At 40.2% G+C, this 10,174-nt stretch overlaps 1 long non-coding RNA gene and 9 other non-coding genes across 10 annotated transcripts; all 10 read right to left on the reverse strand.

Moving 5' to 3' along the window:
* Positions 1 to 5,963: 5,963 nt before the first annotated feature.
* LOC116625100 lies at positions 5,964 to 9,972 on the reverse strand. The gene is made up of 12 exons (XR_004298001.1): positions 9,888 to 9,972; positions 9,256 to 9,308; positions 9,025 to 9,057; positions 8,796 to 8,831; positions 8,498 to 8,529; positions 8,118 to 8,160; positions 7,826 to 7,859; positions 7,662 to 7,692; positions 7,419 to 7,473; positions 6,696 to 6,723; positions 6,449 to 6,500; positions 5,964 to 6,270 (listed from the first exon to the last, which is right to left on the reverse strand). It is a non-coding gene; the product is annotated as an uncharacterized LOC116625100 (long non-coding RNA).
* On the reverse strand, positions 6,336 to 6,412 carry LOC116625148. Its single transcript, XR_004298007.1, has one exon. It is a non-coding gene; the product is annotated as a small nucleolar RNA SNORD81 (small nucleolar RNA).
* On the reverse strand, positions 6,581 to 6,657 carry LOC116625150. The gene has a single exon (XR_004298009.1). It is a non-coding gene; the product is annotated as a small nucleolar RNA SNORD47 (small nucleolar RNA).
* On the reverse strand, positions 7,295 to 7,374 carry LOC116625153. Its single transcript, XR_004298012.1, has one exon. It is a non-coding gene; the product is annotated as a small nucleolar RNA snR60/Z15/Z230/Z193/J17 (small nucleolar RNA).
* Positions 7,537 to 7,622, reverse strand: LOC116625149. Its single transcript, XR_004298008.1, has one exon. It is a non-coding gene; the product is annotated as a small nucleolar RNA SNORD79 (small nucleolar RNA).
* Positions 7,940 to 8,004, reverse strand: LOC116625158. The gene has a single exon (XR_004298016.1). It is a non-coding gene; the product is annotated as a small nucleolar RNA SNORD78 (small nucleolar RNA).
* On the reverse strand, positions 8,232 to 8,292 carry LOC116625152. Its single transcript, XR_004298011.1, has one exon. It is a non-coding gene; the product is annotated as a small nucleolar RNA SNORD44 (small nucleolar RNA).
* LOC116625157 lies at positions 8,608 to 8,675 on the reverse strand. Its single transcript, XR_004298015.1, has one exon. It is a non-coding gene; the product is annotated as a small nucleolar RNA SNORD77 (small nucleolar RNA).
* Positions 9,133 to 9,194, reverse strand: LOC116625159. The gene has a single exon (XR_004298017.1). It is a non-coding gene; the product is annotated as a small nucleolar RNA SNORD75 (small nucleolar RNA).
* Positions 9,596 to 9,675, reverse strand: LOC116625151. The gene has a single exon (XR_004298010.1). It is a non-coding gene; the product is annotated as a small nucleolar RNA SNORD74 (small nucleolar RNA).
* Positions 9,973 to 10,174: the final 202 nt, after the last annotated feature.

The raw sequence follows: 10,174 nt of genomic DNA on the forward strand, positions 1-10,174 counted from the left end.
GAGATTTGTCAGATGAGAGTCTGATGGGATTGCTTTATGCTCTTGGGCTTTGCTTGAATAAAACAATGCATCTATACAGCTGCTCCAGGATTCCCTTCTCTGAAGAACCAGAACTCTGTAACATCACATTCCTTGCTAATGGTTTTTTAAGCATAACCAACCCTAAAAATACTGCCTTAAGGACACCTTTTTTCTTATTTTGAGGAAAGGGAGTTACGTTGTACCATGAGAAATAACCAGGTGCATAGTAAGATGAGACAGCTGTGTAACAGTTGCACATGTAAGTCCTGCAACAGTGTACATCTGAGTCGTCTTCTCTATTTAAGACCCTGTACTTGGTAGAAAGAGCTTGTGTGGTTTAGACAAACCTGAATTTAATTCCCTCTTTACCATTCTCTAGTTATGCAACCTTGCCCAGCCGTTCAACCTCTCTAGGCTCCTGTTTCTTTTTTTTTTTTTTTTTTTTAAGATTTAAGAGAATTTCTAGAGCTTCCCTTTAATAGGTGGGGAAATACAGTTTACGTCCATTTATTCCCCGTGGGATAAATGTAATTCCTTTAGTTATTGAATCTTGACCTTGAGTGCATGTCACTTAAATATTTTGTTTGACAAAAGAGCAAGTACACGTGCACTTCTGCCACATAACAATGTATGATTTTTTTCTAGAAAAATTAATAACATTAATTATTTATTAATAACATTTTCCTGTTTCTTGCAGTTCTCAAATTTTGGTCTCAGGACCACTTAACTCTTTAAAAATTATTGAGGACCCCAAAGAGCGTCTATAAATACTCTTTTACTATAGGAGGAATTAGATTTCTTAAATATGTATTAATTCATTTTAAAATAATGAACTCCTGACATGTTGACACAAATAGCATGTTTTTATTTTAAAAGTACTTATTTTTCAAAACAAAAATTAAAGAATGACATTTTACATTTCTGCAAATCTTTTTGATGCCTGGCTTAATAGAAGACACTGGATTCTCATTATCTGCTTCTGCATTCAATCTGTTGTCATATGTTTTGGTTGAAATATGTGAAGAAAACCTAGCCTCACATAAGTGTGAAGTTGAAAAAGAGAGGAGTATTTTAATAGCCTTCCTGATAATTATAGGTATTCTTCTTTGATACTATACAAAACCTTGACAAGTTCCTTAAAAATTAGTTGCAAGAGTCTCAGATCAGATTGATAAACTTTTCTAAAGTCCATTGGTTGACCTTGTATTTTGAATACAACTTTTATGCATGCTTTTGTAACACTACACACTGATCATTTGGAAAATATTGGTACACTGAGTTATACAAATCTTCCAAATGTTGACACATTTCGGCCCATAATATCTAAAAAATCACACTGATATCACCATGACCTTTGTCACAAGTCTTTAAGTATGAAGAGGCTGCAAGGACACAGTGATAGATACAAGCTTTCCAAATTGTGTTTTTCATTAGAAAGCTTGAATTTCACCATTGCCAACGAAGACCATCAGTTTTTTTCCAAACTTACTCATATTTTGTTTTGGTTTCTTCTTTTTTTTTTTTAAGATTTATTTATTTTAGAGAGAGAGCATGAGCGGGAGGGGCAGAGGGAAAGAGACTCCCAGGCAGACTCCATGCTGAGCGCGGAGCCTGACAATGGAGCTCTGTCTCACTACCCTGAGATCCTGACCTGAGCCAGAAGTCAGACACTTAACCAACAATACCACCCAGGTGCCCCCAAACTTGATTCATTTTTTAGAAAATATCTGCCAAATACCCAAATACGAATAATCTCAATTTGTCAGCCTTGTTTTCAAGTAAAAATGATGTTGTATGGAGAAAGCACATAGTTCAGCTTGCAGGGGTGCCTGGCTGGCTCAGTCGGTGGAACGTGTGACTCTTGATCTCAGGGTTGTAAGTTCGAGCCCCACGTTGGGTGTAGAGATTACTTTAAAAAATAAAAATAAAGGGTGCCTGGGTGGCTCAGTCGGTTAAGCACCTGCCTTCGGCTCAGGTCATGATCCTGGGGTCCTGGGATGGAGTCCTGCATCGGGCTCCCTGATCAGTGGGGAGCCTGCTTCTCCCTCTCCCCTTGGTCTTCCCCCCTGCTCATGCTTTCTCGCTCTCTCCCTGTCAAATAAATAAAATCTTTAAAAAAAATAAAAACAAAGATTCAGATGTCTTTTTTTTTTTATTTTATTTATTTATTTGACAGACACAGCGAGAGAGGGAACACAAGCAGGGGGAGTGGGCGAGGGAGAAGCAGGCTCCCCGAGGAGCAGGGAGCCCGATGCGGGGCTCGATCCCAGGACCCCGGGATCAGGACGCGAGCCGAAGGCAGACGCTTAATGACTGAGCCACCCAGGCGCCCCTCAGATGTCTTTAAAAAAGCACTGCACCTGATTTTTCTAGAAAAAAATCATACATTGTTATGTGGCAGAAGTGCACGTGTACTTGCTCTTTTGTCAAACAAAATATTTAAATGACATGCACTCAAGGTCAAGATTCAATAACTAAAGTTCCAAAATGATGAACAATATATAAAAATTTGTAATCTTTATGCTTCTCAAAAAGTTTTCTGATTCAGAAAATGGCACTTTTATATAAAAGAAGGAACAAAAATATAAAGAATATATATAAATTTTATATATAAAGAGGTATATAAAAATTCAGAAAACTTGATTTTTTCGGGCAGTTTTTAGAATACTCACTATTTCGGGCAGTGGGAGTTAAGTAAATGAATCTGTTTTGGCACACACAACTACTGTTCATATAATATCACTGAATATTTAAACAGTGTTAGCTTAGGACTTCACTTTAGCAATATGATAGAGTAACTATCCTAGAAAATTTTTCTTGTACAGAACACCTAAAATTCCTAAATAAAATTTCTTTGAATCTTTGTATTTTTTTTTTTTAAGATTTTATTTAAAGAGAGAGGGAGAGTGTGAGTGGGGGGCGGGGCAGAGGGAGAGAGAGAATCTCAAGCAGACTCTGCACTGAGTGTGGAGCCCGACATGGGGCTCGATCTAATGACCCTGAGATCATGACCTGAGCTGAAATCAAGAGTTGGACGCTTAACCCACTGAGCCACCCAGGCGCCCCTCTTTGACTCTCTTTAAATGCATAAATGAACTAGTAAGAAAGTAAGGGAGCTCCTTAGAGACCAGAAATGCCCCCGACACTGATGTAATTAGGTGCAAGCCGTTGATATCCTGGGGTACTGCTGATCTGGTGTGACCTAGGACTTCGGTTTTTGATGGATTATAAGGGGAAACAGGCAAACAAAGCCTACTGCCTTCTGCATACGTGGAGAAGTTAGATAAGAGATCCCCATGTAAAACAAGCTCCTGAAAGGAGACCCCCTTGGTAGAGGGTGATGATAAAGAAACTTGTCTGTGTTTGCATTGGCTCTGGGGATCTGCTCTGAGCATTAACAACCACAAGCTGACACTTAAGGGAGGTTTGAACACTTTACAAGCTGAGATTCAGTGTTCCTAGGTTGATAAAAGCAAATGCAAAATAAAACAAACCCGGTTCTCAAAGAATTGCTGAAGATAAAGTTCCAAGGCACGTAATCTCATTTTTTTTTTAATCACAAAACACCCAAGGAAACAAGCTACTAATCAGACATTATCAACAAACAGAATCAGATTTGCAAATATTTAATGTATTGGAACTATCAGAACCTAACAACAAAACATATGTATTTATAGAAATAAGAGGGAAATAAATGTGTGAGTGCGGTATAAGAAATGATAAAAATAGCTAGGCAAATTTGGAGGGGGAATTGAGAGCATTATATATAGGGGCACCTGGGTGGCTCAGTCAGTTGAGTGTCTACCTTCGGCTTGGGTCATGATCCCAGGGTTCTGGGATCGAGCCCCACATCAGGCTCCTTGCTCAGTGGGGAGTCTGCTTCTCCCTCTGCCTGCCAAGCCCCCTGCTTGTGCTCTTGCATGCACTCTGACAAAGAAAATCTTTAAAAAATAAAAAGTGCTTTGTAGATTTCCTGACATATGTCCCTGATTGTTAAGTGCCACATAAAAGTAGCTTTATTATTACATAACATTCTTTTTCCCAGACATTCCAGAGTCATCTTGTAAACACATGGTAGTCCTCAGTTTTATGGTCAGAACAAGAACAGGAGTCTGGAGAAACTTGTCTCAAAGGTCTTGTCAGCTCTACCTTCAAAATGTGTCCAGCATCTGATACTTTTTCTTACCTCCAGCCACCACCCTGGTTCAGGTGACCATCTTCCACAGCAAAAGCTTCTTAACAATCTTGCTTGCATCCTTACCCTTCAGCAGTCTGTCAGGAAGGGTCGGGTCACTCCTCTGCTCAAAACCCTTCAGTGGTTTCCCATCTCAGAGAAAAGCCAGAGTCCTTACAGTGGCCTCCAAAGCCATTTGTTGGCCTTCTGGTAGGGTAGGGTCAACTAACGGGCTATTTCCATTTTGTTCAATGAAAATAATTTACATGGGCTCTTAGTAATGGGTATCAATTTTCCAGGGGGCCAAATCAAATATTGGAAGTATAAATGTGGGAATCAAGTTATTCAAACTGGAGTTACCAATGACTCAACAGTACCCTACACACCCATCCCTCACCTCCCTGTGTTTAAGTGGTAGGCAACAAGTTAAAAGGATTACGTGTTCCAAGGATTGCAGGGTACCTCGTAACTTGAGTCCAAGCTCCCACCCAGTGCCAGAGGCTAAAGTCACATTAGGGTTTTCATTTTTTTAAAATCAGCCCAGCCCTTTTGGATAACCCTTTGTCCCATAAAGCCTCCCAAGTCTTCCCCAATCTAATGTCAAGCAAACTTTAAGCAAACTTTACTGATTCTAGGTATACACTGGGACTTTTCAGACCAGATGGCAAGACCTTTAATATTTCTGCCTGTAGTGTTTCGTCTAGTGGTTTTGGCCCTCCCTTCGAGCCCCCTAAGAGATTGGTCCTTCAGTGTACTAATTCTGCCCATTACAATAATACACTGTAGTATATTCTGACACTGCTATCTGTGTGGCCTCTGGCAACTTCATCCTGAGGTTGTGCATCTGTAAAATGGAGGAAATTCCTCACTTGCTGTCCTAAGAACTAAAAACATTTAGCATATAGTAGACATTCAAAAACTGCTTCCCTCATTCAGGTTTTTTTTTTAAATAAGACACGATTGGTGTTTCTAATATACTAGAGATGTCCCTTCTAATTTATTACCATTAGTCTTCACTTCATGAAGTTTTCAACCAGCCATGAACTCACCTTAATGGCCATCTTCCAAGCCATAGACCATCATGATTGCTGCCTAATTTCATTATTGACCTTTGGGCACCTAGTCACAATTTCTCAGAGACTGAGCTAATCCCATCCGCAATAAATTCGTACTTTACTTTCCTGTACAAGTGTGGATGTCAATGTGGCTGGGGGTAAGTTTTCTCATACTCTGAAAGCCATCAAAAGCTCATGATCAGACCCCAGTGTTTATTTCGTCACATTGTATCCAGATTTGCAGTATCTTTGGTCTTAAAACTCTGAAGTAGGTTAAGTCCGAAGATAAATTGCAACCCGAATGTGTCATGTCACCCCCACACTTCAAGTACTAAATGTGCAGATTTGGAATATCTAAGGCTTTTATGTTGCCAGAAGCCAAAGCGGTCTCTTTAGGAATTTAGGGAGTAACTGACTGGCAACCCACTAGTTTACGATTATTCAGTAATGACCAAAATCCCAATTGTCACTTACAAAATTAGCACTACTACTAAATATACCTATTTTCTAAAGGATTGGTATAACCACAGTACTGACTTCAGTCTTAAAATCCATTAGATTTTTAGGCTTTCTTTCCATTTGTATTGGGGCGGGGGGGGGGGGGGGGAGATACCGAGTCACTTCCTTTATCATCTATCAACACTTCTAAGAGACCATGGTGCTTAACAGCAAATATTTTTCTGACAGGGATTTCATTCAGCCCTAGAAAATTTCCGCAAAATATACAGCTAATCCCAGATCATGTCACTAATCTAAAGTCAATACAAATACAGTATTTTAAACAAAAGGGCTATAGTATATTCCTCTGCGAATTATTTTCAAGCCCAAGACATCCTATAAAATACACATGAAAAGGTCAACTAATGAAACTAATGTCACAGGGTCTCAAACCACAAAGATGTCCTACTTCCCTTCCTTCATCCCATTAAATTGAAAGAAGCACTCTTGATCAGATGGTTTATAAAAATTTATTGAAATTGGAAATTTGACCTTCTATCCCATAAGCATCCATTCAGGTGCCTGCAAGGACAAAGAAGCTGTATTAGTCACATTTCTGTGTTTCAATTCTAATGGTATTGAGTACACAGAATATCAGATCTTTTATAATCATCAAGTGATCAGTGAGAGAGTTCAAGTTGGAGTGAGATCATCATGTATTCTGGAATAAGACAACAGTACTGATGTCTTCAAGCCTCACCTTTCAACTGGTAAGCTGCTCTCATAACTGGATTGCTGCTCTCATAAACACCCTAAAATCAACAACTGCAAGTTAATCATGGTAAAAAAAAAAAAAAACAAAAAACCCTTATATGATGGTTGCTAATAAAGTAACCTCAGAATCAAATGGAACGGTTTTAAGAGTGATATCATTCTATTTCATTTGGCAGAATCACTACATCACTGGTTACATTCTAACTTATCATCTAGATCAGAGACCAACTTACCTCTAAATCTTCAGGTTGACAAGTCTGCCTGTTTGAATATGGGAGAAATAAAGCCCTTAATTTAAAATTTGTCCTACTTCATTTTCCCCATTTTTAACTTTCTGAGAAGTAACATTTAGGGCAGCAAACCTATTCCACACATTATGACAGTTGTGTAGGTGTCATACACTATTATCCAAGTCCATACATCATGTAACACCATGAGTGAATCCTAATGTCAACTGTGGACTTTGGTGATAATGGTCTATTATAGATTTGTGATTGTAACAAGTCTCACTCCATTGTTGAATGTGGATAGTGAGGTGTGTGAAGACAGGATATATACAAAGTCTATGTTCAATTTTGCTGGGAATACTGAAACTGCTCTGGAAATGGAGTTTATTAATAAGTAAATACAACTAAATAACTCATTCTGGCATAATCTATTCAGATTTACATGCCATAATTTCCTGGCAAAAATGTATCAGCCTGTATTTCTCAAGTTATGAGTCCTTAGAACTATTTGTGTATGAACCACTATAGTATTCAAACCCTGAACATTTTCTGTGGTAGAATGGCTTATTTTTCTTTTCAAGGGTTATGGATAGGATTGCTGCAGCCAGATACATCAGATAGGAGCGAAAGACAATTTTGCTCATCACTGCTAGTCTGCTGAACTATGGTTTCATCATCGTACCGGCTTTAAACCACTTCATATAGAAATCAAACTTGAGATTTCTGTACCTTAGCTTATAACTCCTTGTTCCAGGCTTTGTAAGGTGCCCCCAACCCTTCACACCTGCAGAAATTTAGTCAAATTTAGTAGTAAGTAATAACAAGTAGGTTTCTGAAGTTTTCCTGATACTGTTTCAGTTTTTTAAAAAATCTTCACTCTTTTTCAGAGAGATTCCCATCTGTTTTTAATTTCAAAAATCATCACTAACAGCATCTTGCTTAGTAACCAAGTAAGATTAATAGAATACATACCTTTATATGAAAACGTCTTCAAACTCAGTACCTAACAAAAAGATACCCCTTTAGACACACTTCACAACAGCCAAATCCTCCCCGCAACACCAGAAAGCACTTAACACATAGGGTATTTCAGAAACATATACTTGACTTCAGAAAATGAACTGTTTTTGTCTTACCCCAAGCAAGCCATCCATGATAGTGGCCTATAAGCTAGAAAAAAAACAAGACATTTCATTAAAAGGTTAATTATCACTGAATTAATTGGATTGACAATTATCACTGTCACAGGGTTCTTCAGTGTTAAATTTGTCTACATGCTCATTTCAGGTCAGACATTTGATCAACATCATTTCAAAAACCCCGTTCAGAGCATGCTCAACATGCGTTCACTAATCAGCCATAGAAAACTAGTAACTTGGTAGTTAAGCGTTCTACTTCCGCATTCACAGTAAGTTTGTTAATACTTACCCCAAAAATGGTCGGTCCAGACATGTCTAAGACTCAAGTCCACCTAAGAAATAAAGATAGTCAGCAAGACGCCAAAGATGAATTTTCTCCCCCACAAATTTAAAAAATGCCTGAAATCAGGTAGAGCTAATTAAGACCTTCATGTTCAGTCAGTATTTGCTTATCATCATACAGGCTGGTTTTTTACAAATGACAGGGTCCTAACTAATGGTAACAGGACAAGGATCTGGCCATTGATTTATTTAATGCCTTCAGCAATGCACTCAAGCATTTCACAGGAGGAGTGGTTTCTGTGCATTAGGCAACTCTGAAAAGCCATTAGTGGCATTCTTTGTCATGTCTGCCCAGTTACCAATGTTTTAGTTCAATTAACTACTCACCCCTTCAACTTCCAGCTACTTCTGTTTAGTGCCTACAAAAAAGGGAGCGAAATTAAGTTAGTGACATTTTCCTTATGCTATTAGTACCAAACCAGTTTTACTATCAATGCAGATACATCAGACAAATGGTGTCTCTCTTCATGATCCAATCTGCTGAACTATGCAACCATCACAGTATCTGCTTTTCAGGTTCCCCAAGCGTTTAACAGAAGATACTGCAGTACAGAAGTTCACATTTGTGTTAAAAAAAAAAAAAAAATACCGAGTAATATGGACTACGTAATACAAGGTTTCTCACCTCTTTGCCCATGGCGAGGGTGTGAAACTTTAGGACCTAGGAAGAAACAGCTTCATGTAAACTTGGTGGCAATCTCTAAATTTTTTAAATCACCTTTTTATGTGCCTCAGTTAGTGTAACGGTGGTAATAATTCTCGTCATTCTCACAGTCAAGAGTAGCAAATAAAATGTCATCATTGTAGCACTTTCAACCTAACCTCCCCTTTGTGAGAGAATTTCAGTAACTTACCTCGGCAGCCACTTCCACCCCTTTGGCACAGAACTAGAAAACGGACAAGGAATATCCAGTGAAACACACCGAGTAGCCAAGTAAATTATCAACACTCTTAACTACTTAAGCCTCAGAGTAGGATTTTTCAGAAATCCCTTCTGTCCACTACTCTTAAACCATCACAGGCTTAACACAAAGACCACCTCCAAGCAGACCTGACTCCTACCACTGCATTTACCCGTTTCTTACCTGTCCATCAGAAGCCATCAAAAGCCACACTGCATTCGTGCCCAGCACGATTCCTAAGAGAAAAGACGATTTTTAGGATACCATTTTGCTCTAAATAAGTCTAAGCATGTCGTTTTCCTATCATCTATACCAGGTGGTCTACACCACCCGTGACTTCATGACTATCAAGGGTGCACTTCACAGGTTAGAGAAAGCGCAGTGCACAAAGGTTCGGCACCACTGACGTAAATAACGGTGCGCTGCAGGATGCAGCCACTGAGAGAACCACGTGGACTAAGCACCCCAACCGCCGGCCTCCCTGAGCAAGAGGCCGCAGGAGGCCCACTCGGGTCATCGGCCCGCGCCGCCATCAGAGCCGTTGGCATTCATCAACAGTCTCAGATGTCCCTACCAACGCAAGCTTCATCACAGGCAGGGAACGCGAGCCCAGGGCTTTTTCGCAGTTCAGCCCCCACAACCCAAGTAGTTTAGGCCGCACCCGCACCCCACGCGTAATCATCTACCATCTTCATCTTGTGAACCCTGCAAAGGCTCACGAGCAGCCTAGAAATACATGTATAAGGTGACTTTAATTGCCAAGAGTTGGCGGCCTCGAGCCAAGAAGCCACTAAGCTAAAAAACAGAACACTTACATACAGAACGGCGACTCCTAGCCTCAAAAGACCGAGATGGCGGCCAGCGCTAGTATATAAGGATGGGGGTTTTATGACGTCATGACGCATCCTCCCGCCAGCGCAGGCTTCAGCTCCTCCTCCTCTCCTCCCCTCATCTCTTCCTCCTCCTCTAGCCACTCCTCCTTCCTCTTGGCCCCGCCCCACCTCGCCGTTGTGGGCGGAGACACGACCGCCCGCGTGACTCAGGGCTCCCGCCCTCCGACCGACTGAGAAGGAAGAGAGGGGAGGGGGCGCGAGGGACGGAA

This window comes from Phoca vitulina, unplaced genomic scaffold (assembly GCF_004348235.1).
Source record: "Phoca vitulina isolate PV1807 unplaced genomic scaffold, GSC_HSeal_1.0 scaffold73, whole genome shotgun sequence".
NCBI classification, from domain to species: domain Eukaryota; kingdom Metazoa; phylum Chordata; class Mammalia; order Carnivora; family Phocidae; genus Phoca; species Phoca vitulina.